This window comes from Hevea brasiliensis, chromosome 5, assembly GCF_030052815.1.
Source record: "Hevea brasiliensis isolate MT/VB/25A 57/8 chromosome 5, ASM3005281v1, whole genome shotgun sequence".
In the NCBI taxonomy this organism is placed as follows: Eukaryota; Viridiplantae; Streptophyta; class Magnoliopsida; order Malpighiales; family Euphorbiaceae; genus Hevea; species Hevea brasiliensis.
The window spans coordinates 29,911,773-29,930,684 of NC_079497.1; the positions used below are offsets into that span (position 1 = coordinate 29,911,773).

Genomic DNA, 18,912 nt, shown 5'->3' on the forward strand with positions numbered 1-18,912 from the left:
TGACCACAATGCCTCTATTCGGGTTGAATTCCCTATTTTTTGGTAACATCGAGTTTTGTCGTTTTCTCGATTTCTCGTTTTTCTTTGTACTAATTATTTAATTTTTCTTTGATATTTCTAATGATATTTATACTTCAATAGATGTTCATTTAAGTCTTAAAAATATTTTTCAGGGTTCCCCGCGGTCCAGGGCTAGTCAACGGTCTACGTCACAACTTCCCGGTGCGATCACCCATCGCTATGGTTCTCAGCTCGTTTAACTTGGTTACGTTTCATTGCTATTATTTTTCCTTTGTTTTTTTGTATTTTCTTTTCTTATATTTCATTATTTTATGTCTCCTCACTAATATTTAAGTGTAGTTCTAGGTATTCTAGCTGTCCGGACAGACACTGGTCACCGGAACAGTAGAACGCACTACCGAACATAGGGGTGTTACAACGTATTTGATATGCAACATTCTGATGGATATCTGCCACATTCGAGAGCATATTGATAAGTTTTTCTTTACTGAATGATTTAAGAAGCTTCTCTATTGTAACTATAACGAACATGACAAAACCATAGAAAAGATTCTTGAATTATTTGACAAATAATAACTTATCAATATGCTCTAGTATGCAGCAGATACTTATCAAAATGTTGCAAATTAGATACATAGGTTTGGTGATCAGGATCTCGTGCACCAAAAGATCTTCAAGCATGGGCTTTGCTAGTTTATATTGGAGGTAAATTATGGTCCAGTCTCTTTTAATCTATTTTTAAAAGTTAAGAGGCTTATTTTATCAATTTTAAAATTTGAAGGCCTTATTTGTTTGTTAAGGGCTTATTTGATATATTTTTAAAATTTGATGGACTTATCTGTTCTTTTTTAAAACTTCAAGGGTTGTTTGGATCTATAAAATGTTTAAAGGCTTATACAACTATTGGCCCATATTTGAAGGATTAAAATGAGCCTTTTACCTTGAAAATAAGGAGATTAAGTTGTTGGTTTCATAAAAAAAAAATCAAGGACTTAATCACTTCATTTGAAAATAGAGTTGTGAAACTATTATGTTCATTTATTAAAATGTCAAGGTAAATTATCCTATTTAATAATAATAATAATAATAATAATAATAATAATAATAATAATAATAATAATAATAATAATAATAATAATAATATCTATGTCGCTATAGAAATGTTTTCCTATTCCTAGAAAAAATGAAATCTAATCAAGTTTCAAAAAGTCTCTAGAAAGCAATAAAAGAATAGGGAGGGAGGGAGGGAAGAGCTATTTTATACCCTATAGCTTTGCTATGGGTCCTAAGCACTTTGAACAAATTTTCCTCTTCTATTTCAGATAGGCTAGCACTGATAATAACAGGACATTTAGAGTTTGAGTCCAAAAATACGTACCTTAGTGAGGAGGGGAGAGGTTTAAGTTCTACCTGTTTAGTGTTGTCCTCTAGTTTGCTTTTGGGTTGTTCCTCCTTTAGCTCCTCCACCTTGAAAGCTTGAGCTAAGTGTATGGAAGGATTAGTTGCTAAAGATTGTGCATAAGCTGCAATTTCTGTGTTCTCATTATCTGCTGTGTGGCTGTGCACAATGCATGCTTCAAGAGGATCTTCAGGATGTGCTTTATGGAATTCCTCTTCAACTTGCTTGTCAAATATATCAACCTTAAAGCATTCATCAGGTTCAAGTTTGTGCTTCATAGTGTAAAACAAGTTGAATTCCACCTCTTCATCTCCCACTTTGAGAGTTAACCGCCCATTTTTAACATCTATGATAGCTCTGGTGGTTGTTAAGAAAGGTCTTCTAAGGATGATCAGAATTTGGATATCCTCCTTCATTTCTAAGACAACAAAATCAACTAGGATGAAGAATTTTTCCACTTTGATGGGGATGTTTTCTAGAATGCCCACAGAGTATTTGACAGATCGATTAACCAGTTACAGTGATATTATTGTAGATTTAAGCTCTCCTACCTCCAGTTTTGACATACTGATAAGGGCATTAGACTTACACTTGCACCGAGATCACAGAGGGCCTTATCTATCCTCATGTCACTTATAAGACAAGGTATAGAGAAGCTTCCTGAATCTTTTAGCTTTGGCGGTAGTTTTTTTTTACAGTATGGCACTGCATTCCTCTGTAAGAGCAATAGTCTCATAGTCTTCTAGTTTTTTTTTTTCTTTGAAAAAATCTCTTTAAGAAACTTAGTATAGGATGGCATTTGAGAAAATGCTTCTGTGAAAAGAATGTTAATGTAGAGCTTTTTCAAAACTTCTAGAAACTTTTCAAACTGATTGTCCAATTTAGCTTTCTGAAATCTCTGAAGAAAAGGTAGAGGAGGCTAATATGGCTCTGGTAGTTTCTTCTTCTTCTTCTTTGCTTCCTCTTCTTGGTCCTTTTTAGCTTTTTCCTCTTTCTCCTCTATTTGGTTTTTAGATTTGTCAGGGGTTTTCTCTATTGATTCTTCCTCTGGTTGTCCTAAAACTCTTCCACTCCTCAATTTAATTGCCTTACAATTCTCCTTTGGGTTCATCTCTGGTTGACTAGGCAGTTTGCCAGTAGTCTTGCTTGAAGAACCTGCCTGCTGAGCAATTTAATTTTCAAGCATTTTATTGTGGGTGGCAAGTTGTTCCATTCTGAAAGCTAGCTGCTTAATCATTTCATTATGCTGTTGTTGGGCTGCTAGGAAGCCCTTTATCATGGATTCCATAGCTAACTTCGGTTTAGGCTATTGAGGTTGAGGAGGTGGTGGTGGCTATGCAAAGTTTTGCCCTCTGTTCTGAAATCCAGGGGGTGCTAGTAGTCTGTACCCTTGCTGCTTATTCATGGGTTGATTCTGTGAGTTGGACCATGAGAAATTGGGGTAGTTCCTCCATCCAAGGTTTTAAGTATTTGAATATGGGTTGTTGAGCTACCTCTGGTTGAAGTTTCCACCATTATTCACATAGTTCATCTGTTCTGTGGAGGATTTATTGAAGTTGTTACATTCCGAAGTCATATATCTTCCTCCATAGCTGTCACAGTGTTGGTTGCTTGTTCCAATAGCGTTGGCTTACATTCTGTGAAGCCTTTTCGTGAGCTATTCAAAGTGAGCATTTATCATACTTAGGGCATCCACTTCCAGGATCCCTGCTGTCCTCCTTGTATTTCCCCTTTCATTTGACCACTTGTAGTTGTGATACGTGACCCTTTCTAGAAGTTCAAGTGCTTGTGTTACCATTTTCTCCATTAGGTCACCTTCTACAGCTGAATCTACTGTGCTCCTTATAAAGGGCAATAGCCCATTATAGAAATTTTGAACTAGGAGCCAATCCTCTATGTCATGGTGTGGACATTCCCTTTGTAGGTCTTTATACCTCTCCCATGTTTCATAAAGTGATTCACCTTCCCTTTGTCTGAAGGTGTTGAGTTCAACTCTCAACTTTGCAGTCTTTGCAAGTGGGAAATACCTTGCTAGAAAATCTTGTGAGAGATCTTCCCAAGTGGTGAATATTTCAGCTGGTTGAGAAAGTAACCACTTCCTTGCTCTATCTCGAAGGGAGAATGGAATTGCTTTGAGTCTTATAGCTTGATCAGAGACTCCATTCATTTTGAATGTGTCACATAGGGCAAGAAAGCACTGGAGGTGGTAATGTGGATCTTTTATTGGTGAACCCCCAAACTGGGTTTGTTGAATCATCTGGAGCCATGCTAGTTTTAATTTAAAATTATTGGCTTTCACTGCGGGTCTTGTAACACTGGACTAGAATCCTTGTATAGTGGAGCTCCGTAGTCCCTCAAGAGTCTTGGCCTATTGTTGTTGTCGGCCATGATTGGAGTTTCTGGATTTCCTTGATCTTGTTCTTGGTGTCTCCTTTCCCTCCTGATGGCTCTTAGAGTTCTATCTATCTCAGGATCCAAGTCCAAAACTATTAGTAGTATGCCCTAGAGCATATCATTTTGTATGTATCTTGTATATAATTTTATTAATAAAAAGGCATTTTAACTTTTTTATTTCCATAAACTATTTATGTGTAATTGAAAAGGTCTATTGATATTTTGTTAGAAATTCTATTCTTAAGTTGTTAAGAATATGAGTGACAGTATTTCTAGCACAAAGTATCATAAACCAGTTTACAATCGAGGATGCTTCACAAAGGATATGACTTATCCATAAAGATTGTAATCATGTTTGTTCCCAAAGTATTAATATAAGATATTAATAAGTTGGAATGGTGAGTCTCATGCCACATTACAAACATGATAGGCACTTATACACGATAAGTAGGCCGAACTAGTGATGCATACAACAAGCACATAGAGTTTACTCTTGTCAATGCATTGTCATATATCATATCAGTGCATATAATCTTTAGACCTGAGATAACACAGTTATCTTGTATATAGGTGGTTTGAGTTTGATACTGCTTTCATACTTGTACTGTGTATGGGTATATGGGCATGTGTTGGCTCCTACTAGTTATATATGGAGATAGGTGTTGATCAAGATGGAATCTGTTACCCTAAGTAAATAGGGATAAAATCCTATATTCATTTAATTATTCTTAATGTTTCAAGTTCCTAGCTAGGACAGATGGATTTAGTCAGAAAAGAGTTTCTGACAAGAAAATCTAATTAATCAAGAACTGGAATTAAAACAGAACATAATGTTCATAGCAAATGGGGTTTGACATTAACCATGACTCCAGCTCGAATTGAGATTTTATAATGAAGAGATTCTAGTGCATGGTAACATATAATTAAAGGTTAATTTAAGGTATTCCTTATTGCTGATTAGGTGGCCATGGCATACTATGCTAGGTGTCAACCATGGTCTATGAGATGCTTGAAATGATTTAGAGAAATCATTTATGGTTAGAAAGAGTTCTAATGATATTAAGAGTTAATATAATTTCTCATTGCCAATAAGTAATGAGCCTAGTATGTCACACATCTACACAAGCTAATCATCATTTAAAATGTAATTTAATTGATTAATTAAAGAGTTTAATTAATTAATTAAAGAGGTTTGGTTTGCAATAAGATTGTAAAGTCCCTAGCATGACTTGAAATCAAATCTAGATTATTGGATGTATAGTATAAATTAAATTTATATTTAATTTGATTAAATATGAATTTAATTATGAGAAATTAATTAATGGAGATTAATTAATTAATTAATTTATATTTGATATAAATTGATTTAAAGAGGAGAAATTATAATTTTGGGTTGAGAACTCAAATTAAAAAGTAAGGGCAAATTGGTCTTTTCACATGGTGACATGTGGCACCATGAGATGGTGACACATGGCACCATATGATCTTGCCACTTGTCTTCCTATGATAGAAGACTATTGTTATGATTTAAATGGAGCTTGACACTTGGCTTCATAGGATTAAATCAAACAATAACAAGATGGGATCTTGTGATGACATGTGATAAAGGAGTTAATGAGGGTTTGACCTAAGTATATAAAGAAAAGTAATAAAGAAAAAATCACTTCTCTCTCTTTTCTCTCAAGTTGGATGGCAACATAGCGTCTCCCTCTCCTCTTTAATTTCTCAATTGATTCAAAGGAAAAACTTTGATTTCTTCTTGAATTAAAATTATTAGAAAGTGTTTCTAACTCCCAATACATTCATACAACCTTCACAAAGCATAAACCCCATCTCAAAATTGGTTGACAAGGCTTGAGAAACCAATCTAGGGGCTGCCATTGCAACTTTGGTGTGTGCTTGTGGTGGACAAACTAGAGGGACAACATTTAGGGTCCTAAGAACATCCTAAGAGTTGAAATTGCATCAATTGTGCATCAAGAGGTTAATACCTACAAATCCCTCTTTTAGTTAGGGTTTAATTGAATTAAGTGTTAATTCACAATTTATAATGGCAAATGAAATTTTAATGCATGCTAAAATGTGTTTTGGTATGCAATTGGGCATTGGAAAATGATTAGGATCATAAGACACTTGGTATGGTGCATGTAACCCTAGAAATAATTTTTGAAATTCAAGGTTCTAATGCCCTTTAATCCACGCTTCCACTCTTTCAAAAACTTCCTCCTCTGGCTTTGTTCTGGTCATGCACCAAACCAAATACCTGAGAGAAAATAAAAAAATTAATTAAGTAAATTTAAATAATAATAATGAATGCCTAAATCAGCTAAAGTGCCTATCGCCTAATATTGTTAAAAATAAATTCCCCGGCAACCGTGCCAAAAACTTGTTTGCTGGTTTTTCAACCCCGCAAGTGTACGGATCACTAACAAGTAATAAAGTAGTGAATGAAGTATCGTTCCCACAAGGAATTTAGTTAGCAAGTACCAAGTTACATAACAATTCTAACTATTTAGGCTACCGAATATAGATAAAGAGTGAATTAAATCTATTTTGGAAGCTGAAAATAAATTTTGAATTAAACTATTTATAAAAGCAATTCCAGAATTAAGATTTCACATTATAACTTTACTATAGATTTTAATCTTATCTATTCATTAGATTGAGAGTTGTTACTTTGATGGAAATTAATCCTTAGATATCCTAGGTTATCTCTTAAGGTGCCTAAGGTGTGTTTCAACCAGGATCAAACCCTACTTTCATTGGTGATTAATCCTAATAAAAACCCTTTAAGATCTATAATTAATTATGGAACTCTACAAAGGATTTCAGGCTATCTCTAGGTCAGATTTTGTAAGTTCAATATTCTGATTTTCCAACACTAACATTCACCTTTTAGTCCTTCAATTAGTATCTTATATCATGTCTAGATGGGTATCAACATATAGTATGCATTAATAACACATAATATTAAATCAAAGAATAAAACTCCAATCCAATAAAGAAAACTTGATGTTAATCCATAATAACGATCACAAGCGCTACTCTCCTAATTCTAGAATAAAGGAATTACTCACTCATGGTGAGTTTAACAAACATAATGAAAATAAAATGAAAGAACATAAAAAGTTTGCTTAAAGAAATAGAACAAAAGAACCGAAGAGGATTTTCTATAGCTTTGAACTTATGGAACTTCGGCCGAAGATTTCCCTTTTGTGCTAATGCTCTTATTCTCCAAGACGGTTGTGAAGAGTATGTGTAAAAATATATCAAAAGCTTTCTGTTTTGAATCCCCCCTTTTGTGTATTCTGCTATTCCTATTTATATTGAATGATCTAGAGTTAGGTTTTTAGAGTCCTCAAGGCATTAGGAGTCTTTTCTCTCTGTAAAAACTGGAGCTGGAATCCAAATTAGAAAACTGGCTGCCGCATGATACACGGCCCGTGTGTCACTACACGGCCCAGGGCCATGCAACTTATTAAAGCTTGAATGGTTGCATATTGTATTGGCACAAGAGATTACATGGGGCATTGTTGGTTACACGAGTCTGATTACACAACCCATGTTCTTTTACTCTTCAGAGAGTTCTTCAAGCTTGGCCTGACAGAGACTTACACGGGTCTCCATAATTTACACCGGTCATGGTACACAGCCCGTGCACTGTGTATCTTCCTTGGCTCTTTAGCTTTCTCCTGGGAGGAGGTTACACGGGTCTGTGGCTTTGCTTATATGACCTGTGTAAAGTGTTTCAGCAACACTTCTCTTTCCTTTGATCTTTCCAAGCTTTCTTCTTTACTCCTATGCCTTGGAACTTCTTCCAAACACCTGAAATGATATAGAAAACATGGAATTTAGAGCTTGGCAATGGAATTTACAAAAGTTGATGAAACCAATGATTATGCATGAGATTACTTATCTAAATGTTATGAAATATTATACAAATATACTTTAAAACATCTATATAATACAAGTGTATCAACTCCATGTTACAACAATATTCCCATATGTTTTAGGTATGTATGTTATGTGTAATATGTTTGTATTTTTGACATATTATGTTATGATGCTATGTGAGTTATTTTAACATTCAAGGATGAATGTTCCTAGGGGAGGAGAATGTAGCACTCACTATTTCCCGACGTCGAAATTTCTGTAGCAGATGGAATATTCTGGTGAATTTGAAGATTCCATAGATGAAGGGAAGGGTGTAAAAAATGTATATGTAGATTTTGATTCATAAACGCTTTTATGAGTTTTTTGAGCAGAATGAACTTTAGCAACCGAAGTATGAACTTTTAGTAATTGAAGTCCCTTTTTACTGTTCAAATACTTTTTAGACATAATGGACTCTGACAGCCAAACACTAGGCTTTCGATAGCCGAAAGTCCCTCGATAGCAAGGCTATAGAAAGGGATGAAGACTTGTTTTTTTGCCCAAAAATAAACTTGAACTCTCCCTTCCTTCTCTCTGAACTATTGTAGCATGCAAAAGGTTTTTAGAGAAGAAATCCTTAGCTTTTTCACGTTTTGAAGGTTGATTCTTCATTTAAGAGGCTTGGGAGAGTCAATTCAAGATTGGATCATTAAATCTCTCACCTTCAAGTTCAAGGGGAAAAGAGGTAATTCTCTTTTTCTTTGGATCTTTTAGAAGAATCCAAGTATGTTTATACATGATTAGGTTGTTGGGTTTAGACTTCTTGTATAGTTGAGAATTCTTTTAATTTGCTAAGGTTAGGTGAAACTTTTTCATGTTAGTGTTTTGGAGAAATCTTATAGCAAATACATGTTTTATTTGTTTTCATCAAGTTTAGATGTTATAAGCTTTAAATGGCTAGTTTCCCTTAATGAATTTGAAGAATTCTTATTAATTTATGTTTAGTGTTGAATGAAACCTTGAATTCATGTTCATAAGTGATGCATGTTGGTTTTAGGTTTAATTTCAATTTATTTTAGGCTTTAATTATGTGTTGGGTTGTGTGGATTATGTTTTGGGAGCTTGGTCTAAGTTTTAGTATTGTTGGAAGTGAGATTCTACAGGTTTTTTGACTTGGAAATTCTAGAAATCTCTAGGTTCAACTGAGAAAAACTATTAGTTCAGCAGCCAAAGTATGTTGTTTCTCAAGAAAATCTAGAAAAAAATTTCTAAGTTTGGCAGCGGAAGTAACTACTGGGCTAAAAGGCCAGCTGAAGCCTAGGACTTTGGTAACCAAAGTCCAAGATTCTAGTAACCAAAGTCCAAGACTTCAGTAGCTAGAGTGGGTTCTACAGGCCTATTTGTCCTTCCCTTCTAAGGTTTCAAAATATGGTTTTATGGTTCTTACGGTCTTAGAATAAGATTTTTAATATGTGTATAGAGTTTTAGAGCCTTTATAACTCTTTAGGTGAAGGCATGGAAGCATGGATTTAAAGGCATTAGAGCATTGAATTTTAAAAATTAAACTAGGGTTACATGCACCATACCAAGTGAGTTATATGCCTAGCCTATTTCTAATGCCCAAAAGCATACCAAAATATATTTTACCATGCACTAAGAGTTCATTTGCCATCTAAGATTATGAATTAACAATTAATTCATTAAACCCTAACTAATTGTAGAAATTAATTCAACTAACCTCCAAGGCGCTGAATCAAACAATCTTACTCCCTTAAGGTTCTCTTAGGACTCCAATTGTAGTCCCTCAAGCTTGTCCACCATAAGCACACTAATGGTAGCCCCTTTAAGCTCTTTTTCTTGTTTGTCAAACAACCAAAGTGAGATAGGCTTGCTTTAGTGAGGATTAATGGATATGGGTACACTAGAAATACTTTCTAACAATTTTAATTTAAAGGAAATGAAGATTTTCTCTTTAAATTAATTGAGAAATAAAGAAGAAGGAGGAGAGGCCATTGTTTCCATCCAACATGAAAGAGAAAGAAGATGATGGTCTTCTTTTTCTTTGTTCATTTATATATATAAGACAAAACTCACCTAAATGAGTGCCACATGTCACCCTAGGATTAAATCTCACTTTTGGAAGACTTAATCACATTAAGCCATTTGTCAAAACTAGATTCAATCTTCATTTAATCATCTTTCATGAATGAAAGATAAATGGCAAGCTTGTATGGTGCCATGTGTCACCATCTCATGGTGCCACATGTCACCATGTGAAAAAGACCAATTTGCCCTTATGTATATACTTGAGTTCTCAACCCAAAATTATTATTTCTCTTCTTTAAATTAATTTATATCATATATAAATTAATTAATTAATTAATCTTATAATTAAATTCATATTTAAACTCTTTAAATATAAATTTAATTTATATTTTACATCCAATAACCTAGATTTGGTTTCAAGTCATGCTAGGGACTTTGCAATTTCATTTCAAACTAAACCTAATTAATTAATTAATTAAACTCTTTAATTAATCAATTAAATTACATTTTACTTGGTGATTAACTTGTGTATATGTGTGACTTACTAGGCTCATTACTTATTGGCAATGAGAAATGATATCAACTCTTAATATCATTAGAACTCTTTCTTACCGTAAATGATTTCTATAAATCATTTTAGGCATCTCATAGACCATGGTTAATACCTAGCATAACGTGCCATGGCCACCCAATCAGTAATAAGGAATACATTAGATGAACCTTTAATCATATGTTACCATGCACTAAAATCTCTTCATTACAAAATCCCAATTATAGATGGAGTCATGGTTAATGTCAATCTCCATTTGCTATGAATATTATGATCTCTTTTAATTCTAATTTTTGATTAATCAGACTTTCTTATCAGAAACTCTTTTTTGACAGAAACTCTTTTTCTACTAAGTCTATCTTTTCTGGCTAGGAACTTGAATCATCAAGAATAATTAAATAAACATAGGATTTTCTTCCTATTTACTTAGGGTAATGAATCCCATATTGATCAACACTTATCTTCATATATAACTAGTAGGAGTCAACACATGCCCATATACCCATACACAGTACGAGTATGAAAGCAGAATCAAACTCAAATCACCTATATACAAGATGATTGTGTTATCTTAGGTCTAAAGATTATATGCACTGATATGATATATGACAATGCATTGACAAGAGTAAACTCCACGTGCTTGTCATAAGCGTCACTGGTTCGGCCTACTTATCATATATAAGTGCCTATCATATTTGTTATGTGGCATGAGACTCATCACTCCAACTTATTTATATCTCATACTAATACTTTGGGAACAAACATGATTACAATCTTTCTGGATAAGTCATGTTTTTTTGTGAAGTATCCTCGATTGTGAACCAATTTATAATACTTTGTGCTAAAAATATTGTCACTCATATTCTTAACAACTTAAGAATAGAATTTCTAAAAAAATATTAATGGATATTTTCAATTACACATAAACAGATTATGTAAACAAAAAAGTATAATTGCCTTTTATTAATGAAATATATACAAGATACATACAAAATGATATGCTCTAGGGCATACAACTAACATCAGGGTCCTATGTTATTGGATTATACTTGAGGAACTCAGAAAGTTAGGGATCTGAGATTCAGTTCATGTTAGCTAATTGATAGGCTACAAGAAGTGAGTGACTCTAACTCTAATAAATTGATGTGCCACATGGTAACATGACATATGAGAGCCCGTTGACTAAGTCCAAGAGCAACCTTATTACTTTGCTTGCTTGTATTTAGAATTAAAAAAGTTAGGCTGGACTTGGCAAGTCCACGGGGCGTGTGAGTTGGGTGAATGTTAAAATGTTTGAGCTTAAGTTAAAATAAAAATGATGGGCTGAATATGAAGAAAATAAGCCAATATGTGTGTAAGAGGGCCCATTTGCTATTTGGAATTGACCAAGTCAAAGAAATTAGAAGAAGATTATAATATCTTGTAAATAAGGAAGAAAATAAGGCTGAAAAGTTAACCAAATTTCCTCAAATTTATGCATTAACATATTGGCAAATTTGTGAAGTGTTTTTTTTTTCAAAGATTCAACATTATTCCTTATTTAAAAGACTATTCAAACTTCTTATTTAGTAATCTTGCTATCTTTTCTTCATAGTGCTTGTAATTAGCCTATATAAAGGCCATCTCTTATAAGCTTAAAAGCATTTTGAGTTCATAGCAATAGCAAGTGCTGCTTCTTCTTTTTCTTTTTTATTCAATATTATTTATTTGTGGTGAAGTTCTGACTTATCACAAGAGATCCTTGTGTGGCGTCTTCATTGGAACTGTATTCTTTGTGGCGAGATTACTCTTATGAAAGTTTACATTCCATATTTATCCTCTTATTTTTGTCTTTTATTACTGTTGCATCTTAATTCATAAAATACCAAAATGAAATCCTTTCTTTTTCTTTTTTTTTTAACCGAATTCTATTGAAGTTTGATATTGGCATTATATTGCTTTATCTTGGATTATTTTAATGGTTCAAAATTATTTCTTATTTCTTCATTCATTTTAGCTAAATTTCATATTTTTTTATAACTAATCAATTTCAGTCTCTTCTTCACAAGGAACATCAGTTTAGTATCATAGCCTTGGTTAAGCACCACTTTGAAGCCTTTAGAGTGTATACACATGAGGAAGTAAACTAACATGTCCTTTAACCAAGTGACACACTTAGTGGGTGTGATTGTGGTAGCAACATGTCTGATGAAGAAGAGGTGCCTCCACCAATTTCAAGAGGTCTCACATTATATCAAGCATATATGTTAAGACCTAAAAGGCAGTAAAATGCAATGTAAAAGCAACTTGCTCAGATCACACAAGCTTTGGCAAGACTAGTAGCACCTCAGCCACAAAGAAGGCACAATGCTCCTAGGCAACAGGGGCATGGTGATGATGGTGATGATCAAGAACCTAGAGTTGAAGAAGGTGCTTATGACCAGGACCTACGTATGCATCCACATGGCCAAAGAGACAACATCAAGATGAAAATCCTAAACTTTTGAGGTACCAGCTCACTTGAAGAGTACCTAGAATGGGTACAAAGAGTTTACAAAATCTTTGAGTACTAGGAGTATAGCGAAGCAAAGAAGTGCAAACTTATTGCCATTAAGTTTATTAATTATGCAAACTTATGGTAGGAGCACATAAAGGCTCAAAGACATAGGGATGGGCTTGATGATGTATAAACCCGGTATGAGATGAAAAGAATCATGGAGAAGCAATTTGTACCTAAATATTACAAACAGAAGTTGTATATCAAACTCCAAAGTTTGCGCTAAGGTAAAATGTGTGTGGAAGACTATGTTAAAGAATTTAAAATGTTGATGTTAAGATGTCATGTGAGGGAACTACAAGAACAAACCATTGCCCTTTTTCTTAGTGGCTTGAATTATGAAATTGTTAATACTATTAAATTGTAAGCATATGTGTTTTTGCAAGATGTGATCAAACTTGCCATTAAGGTTGAAAGGCAAAGAAAGAAGGGTGGATACAAGGGCACTACCAAAACATTCACAAAACCTTCTAACACTAGCACCCCTCTTACTAGTGATAAAGGCAGCATGAAGAAGCATGGAAAAGGGGAGAGCTCAACCAAGACACTAATTGGCATGTGCAAGGGTAAGGAGAAGGAAGTAGATTTAGCCCCTCCCAAAAGAAATAGAGATATAAAATGCTTCAAGTGCTTTGGCCATGGACACATTGCTTTAGAATGTCCCAACTAGAGAGTAATGGTGTTGAGGGAAGCCCAATAGGAGCTAGAGAGTAAAGATGAAACTTATGAAGAGGAAGACAATCATGAACCATGTGGTGTTGAAGAAGTAAAGTATGTTGATGTTGGGGAGATGTTAGTAGTTAGAAGAACCTTGAATGCATATGTATCAAAAGAGGAAGAGCAAAAAGAGAACATCTTCCATACCAGTCGCACTATCCTCAACAAATTATGTAATGTCATTATTGACGGTGATAGCTGTACTAATGTTGCTTCTACTACCTTAGCTGAGAAACTTAATTTGTCCACCTTAGTGCATCCTCATCCTTATAAATTGCAATAGCTTAATGATGAAGGTGATGTTAAGGTGACTAAGGAAGTAGTTGTTCCTTTCTCCATAGGCAAGTATAAAGATGATATTGTGTGTGACATTGTGCCTATAAATGCTAGTCATTTATTGTTAGGGAGACCATGGTAATTTAATAAAAGGATTGTACATGATGGTCTTAAAAATACTTATTCAAAGATGGGAAAAGAATTGTGTTAACCCCTCTTAGTCTCTAACAAATACATTAAAAGCAGTTGGTTAGTAAGAAAGAAAAGAATGAGAGTTTGTTCCTTAACAAGGGGGATATTTTGAAGGCTATCACTAACCATGATATTGTTTTTGTGCTTATTGTTAAAGAATTGCGGGAATTTAACCATGTTGTAGTTCCACCAATGGTGGCTAAACTATTTAAGGAATATGGAGATTTTCCTGAAGAGTTGCCAAAGGGACCACCTCCCCTTCGTGGTATCGAGCACCAACTTGATTTAATTCCTGGAGCAGTATTACCCAATAGACTAGCTTATAGAAACCACCCCGAAGAATCAAAGAAGTGGCATAAGCAAGTCATGGAGCTTTTGGAAAAAGGCTATGTTCATGAATCGATGAGCCCATGTTCTATTCTAGCTTTATTGGTTTCCAAAAAGGATGGTTCCATGTGCATGTGTGTTGATAGTAGGGCCATCAACAAAATCACTGTAAAGTATTGCTATCCCATTCCGAGACTTGATGATATGCTTGATGAATTACATGGTGCTATTGTCTTTTCAAAAGTTAATTTGAAGAGTGGTTACCATTAGATTGGAATGAAGGAAGGGCATGATGGAAAATAGTCTTTAAAACAAATTATGGGTTGTATGAGTGGATGGTCATGCCTTTTGGCCTCTCTAATGCTTTTAGCACTTTTATAAGACTCAGGAATCATGTACTTTGCCACTTCATAAGAAAATTTGTAGTTGTTTATTTTGATGATATTTTGATTTATAGCAGGACCTTTAATAAACATGTGAAGCATTTGAGGGCTGTCTTTAAAGTTATATGCCAAGAGAAATTGTGTAAGAACTTGAAGAAGTGCACTTTTTGCTAAGAGCAAGTCATATTCCTTGGTTTTATAGTTTCCAAAAATGGCATGGAGGTAGATAAAGAGAAGGTGCAAGCAATTGAAACTTAGCCAATTCCAGCCACCATCTCGGAGGTGAGAAGCTTTCATGGCCTAGCCTCTTTCTATAAGAGGTTTGTAAAGAATGTCAGCACCGTCATGGCCCCCATAACTGAATGCTTAAAGAAGAAAGGGAAATTTAAGTGGAGTGAAGCTGTCTAAAAGAGCTTTGAACTTATCAAAGCAAAATTGACATCTACTCTAATATTTGCATTGCCAAATTTTTTGAAGACCTTTGAGGTAGAAAGTGATGCTTCTGACATGGAAATTAGAGCTATTCTAATGCAAGAAGGATGTCCTATAGCTTATTTCAGTGAAAAATTGAATGGAGCTAGCTTGAACTACTCAGCCTATGATAAAGAGTTTTACGCTCTTTTTCATGCCTTGGAGACTTAGCAACACTACCTCTTGCCAAGGGAGTTTGTTATCCACACAGACCATGAGTCCTTGAAATACCTAAAAGGACAAAGTAAGCTAAACAAGCGGCATGCCAAATAGGTGGAGTTTTTTGAATCATTCCCATATGTGATCAAGTATAAGAAGGGACACTCCAACATTGTGGCCGATATATTATCTAGGAGGTATGCCTTAATCTCTTTGCTAAATACTAAGCTGTTAAGATTTGAATTGATGATCGAGCAACATAAGTTGGATGGGGACTTTTCTTTTATTTATGATTCTTGTAAAGAGAAAGCCTTTCATGGATTCTACCAATATAATGGCTAACTTTTCAAAATGGGAAGGTTGTGGATTCCCAACTGTTCTATCAGAGAATTATTAGTAAAGGAGGCACATGGAGGTGGTCTTGCTAGCCATTTCGGTGAATAGAAGACCTTGGAAGCCTTAAAAGAGCATTTCTATTGGCTAAGTATGATGAAAGATGTGCACAAGATAGAGGAGAAATTATAGCGTGTAAAAAGGCTAAGAGCAAGGAGATGACGCAAGGGTTGTACATGCCTCTTCCAGTGCCTAATCACCCATGCGAACATGTGGGCATGGATTTTGTGCTTGGCTTGCCCAGAACTCAAAGGAGGAAAGATTCCATATTAATTATTGTTGACTAGTTTTCTAAAATGGCTCATATTGTTCCTTACCATAAAACTAATGATGTTTCTATTGTTGCTAGCTTTTTCTTTAAAGAAATTGTTAGGTTGCATGGCATTCCAAGGACCATTGTTTCAGATCGTGATGCTAAGTTCCTAAGTTATTTTTGAAAGACTTTGTGAAAGAATCTTGGAACTCAACACCTCTTTATCATAGTTTTTCATCCTCAAATTGATGGGCAAATGGAGGTGGTGAACAAACCTCTCTCTACCATGCCAAGAACTGTCATTAAGAAGAATTTGAAGAGTTGGGATGAATGCTTGGCCTATATTGAATTTGCCTACAATCTAAGTGTACACAATTCAACTAAGCACTCTCCTTTTATGGCTTCAATCCCACACCAATAGATTTGATGCAAATTCCTATTCAAGAAAGAGCTAATGTTGATGGAGAGAAAAAGGCAAAGATGGTGAAGTTTATGCATGAGCAACTTAGAAATCTCATTAAGGCAAAAAATGAACAATATAGCAAAGCAGCTAACAAGAAGAGGAAGCCAGTATGGTTTGAACTTGGTGATCTAGTGTGGCTTCACTTGAGAAAAGGGAGATTTTCGAATCAGAGAAAGTCCAAGCTAATGCTAAGAGCTGATGGTCCATTCCATGTGGTAGCAAGGATCAATGACAATGCCTACAAGGTGGATTTTCCTGGTGAGTACAATGTTTCTACTACTTTCAACGTGAGGGATCTTTCTCCTTACTTGGAAGATGATTTTGAAGAAGGGGAAGAATTGGATTTGAGTGCAAATCCTAATCAAGAAGGGGGAGATGATGTGTCACATAGTGACATGACATATGAGGGCTCATTGACCAAGTCCAAGAGCAAGCTTATCACTTTGCTTGCTTGTATTCAGAATTAAAGAAGTTGGGCTGGATTAGGCAAGTACATGGGGCTATGAGTTGGGTGCGTGTTAAAATATTGGGGCTTAAGTTAAAATAAAGATGATGGGTTGAGTATATAGAAAACAAGCTCATATGTGTGTAAAAGGCCCTATTTGCTGTTTGGAATTTAACAAGTCAAAGAGATCAGAAGAAGATTATAATAACTTGCAAATAAAGAAGGAAATAAGGCTGAAAAGTTAACCAAATCTCCTGAAATTCATGCATCAACATATGGGTATATTTTTGAAGTTTTTTTTTTTTCAAATTCAACATTATTCCTTATTTAGAAGACTATTCAAACTTCCTACTTAGTAACCTTGCTATCTTTCCTTTATAGTACTTGTAATCAGCCTATATAAAGGCCATCTCTTATAAGCTCAAAAGCATTCTGAGTTCATAACAATAGCAAGTGTTGCTTCTTCTTCATTCTTATCAAATATTATTTATTTATGGTAAAGTTCTGACTTATCACAAGAGATCCTTGTGTGGTATCTTCATTGGGATTGTATTCATTCCAGTGAGATTACTCTTATCAAAGTTTACATTTCATAGTTATCCTCTTATTTTTATCTTTTATTAATGTTGCTTCTTAATTCATAAAATACCAAAAAGAAATTCTTTCTTTTTTTTTTTTAACCAAATTCTGTTGAAGTTTGATATTAATGTTATATTGCTTTATCTTTGCTTATTTTTAGTGGTTCAAAGTTGTTTCTTGTTCCTTGATTCATTCCAGCCGAATTTCTTATTTTTTATAATTAATCAATTTCATTCTCTTTTTCACAAGGCACATCATAAATGTAAAATTTTTAAATATAATTCATGATCATCTACATTCATCATTTCATTATTTACTAGGGTGTATGTATTCGGAGCACAAATATGTTGTATTTTTACATAATTGTGAAGGAGTGGAAGCGTGGATAAAGGGCATTAGAACCTTGAATTTTAAAAATTATTTCTAAGGTTACATGCACCATACCATCACAAGATCCCATCTTCTTATTATTTGATTTAATCATATGAAGCCAAGTGTCAAGCTCCATTTAAATCATGACATGTGGTCTTCCATCATAGGAAGACGAGTGGCAAGATCATATGGTGCCATATGTCACTATCTCATGGTGCCACATGTCACCATGTGAAAAGAGCAATTTGCCCTTACTTTTTAATTTGAGTTCTCAACCCAAAATTATAATTTCTCCTCTTTAAATCAATTTATATCAAATATAAATAAATAAATTAATTAATCTTTATTAATTAATTTTTCATAATTAAATTCATATTTAATCAAATTAAATATAAATTTAATTTATACTATACATCCAATAACCTAGATTTGGTTTCAAATCATATTAGGGACTTTGCAATCTTATTACAAACCAAACCTCTTTAATTAATTAGCTAAACTCTTTAATTAATTAATTAAACTCTTCAATTAATCAATTAAATCACATTTTAAATGGTGATTAACTTGTGTAAATGTGTGACTTACTAGGCTTATTACTTATTGGCAATGAGAAATGATATTAACTCTTAATATCATTAGAACTCTTTTTTACTGTAAATAATTTCTCTAAATCATTTCAGACATCTCATAGACCATGGTTGACACCTAGCATAGTATGCCATAGCTACCCAATCAGTAATAAGGAATACCTTAAATGAACCTTTAATCATATGTTACTATGCACTAGAATCTCTCCGTTACAAAATCCTAATTCAAGCTGGAGTCATGATTAATATCAAACCCCATTTGCTATGAACATTATGTTCTCTTTTAATTTCAGTTCTTAATTAATTAGATTTTCTTGTCAGAAACTCTTTTCTGACCAAATCTGTCTGTCTTGGCCAGGAACTTGAAACATCAAGAACAATTAAATGAACATAGGATTTTATCTCTATTTTGTCATACCCTACACCTCCGTAAGATGTAACATGATCCCGTAGTATACCTAATGAATTACCAAACT

General features: G+C 34.1%; 1 non-coding gene across 1 annotated transcript; it reads left to right on the plus strand.

The window, feature by feature from the left end:
* The first annotated feature begins 3,315 nt into the window (after positions 1–3,315).
* Positions 3,316–3,422, plus strand: LOC131180464 (small nucleolar RNA R71). Its single transcript, XR_009149234.1, has one exon. It is a non-coding gene; the product is annotated as a small nucleolar RNA R71 (small nucleolar RNA).
* The last annotated feature ends 15,490 nt before the right edge of the window (positions 3,423–18,912 follow it).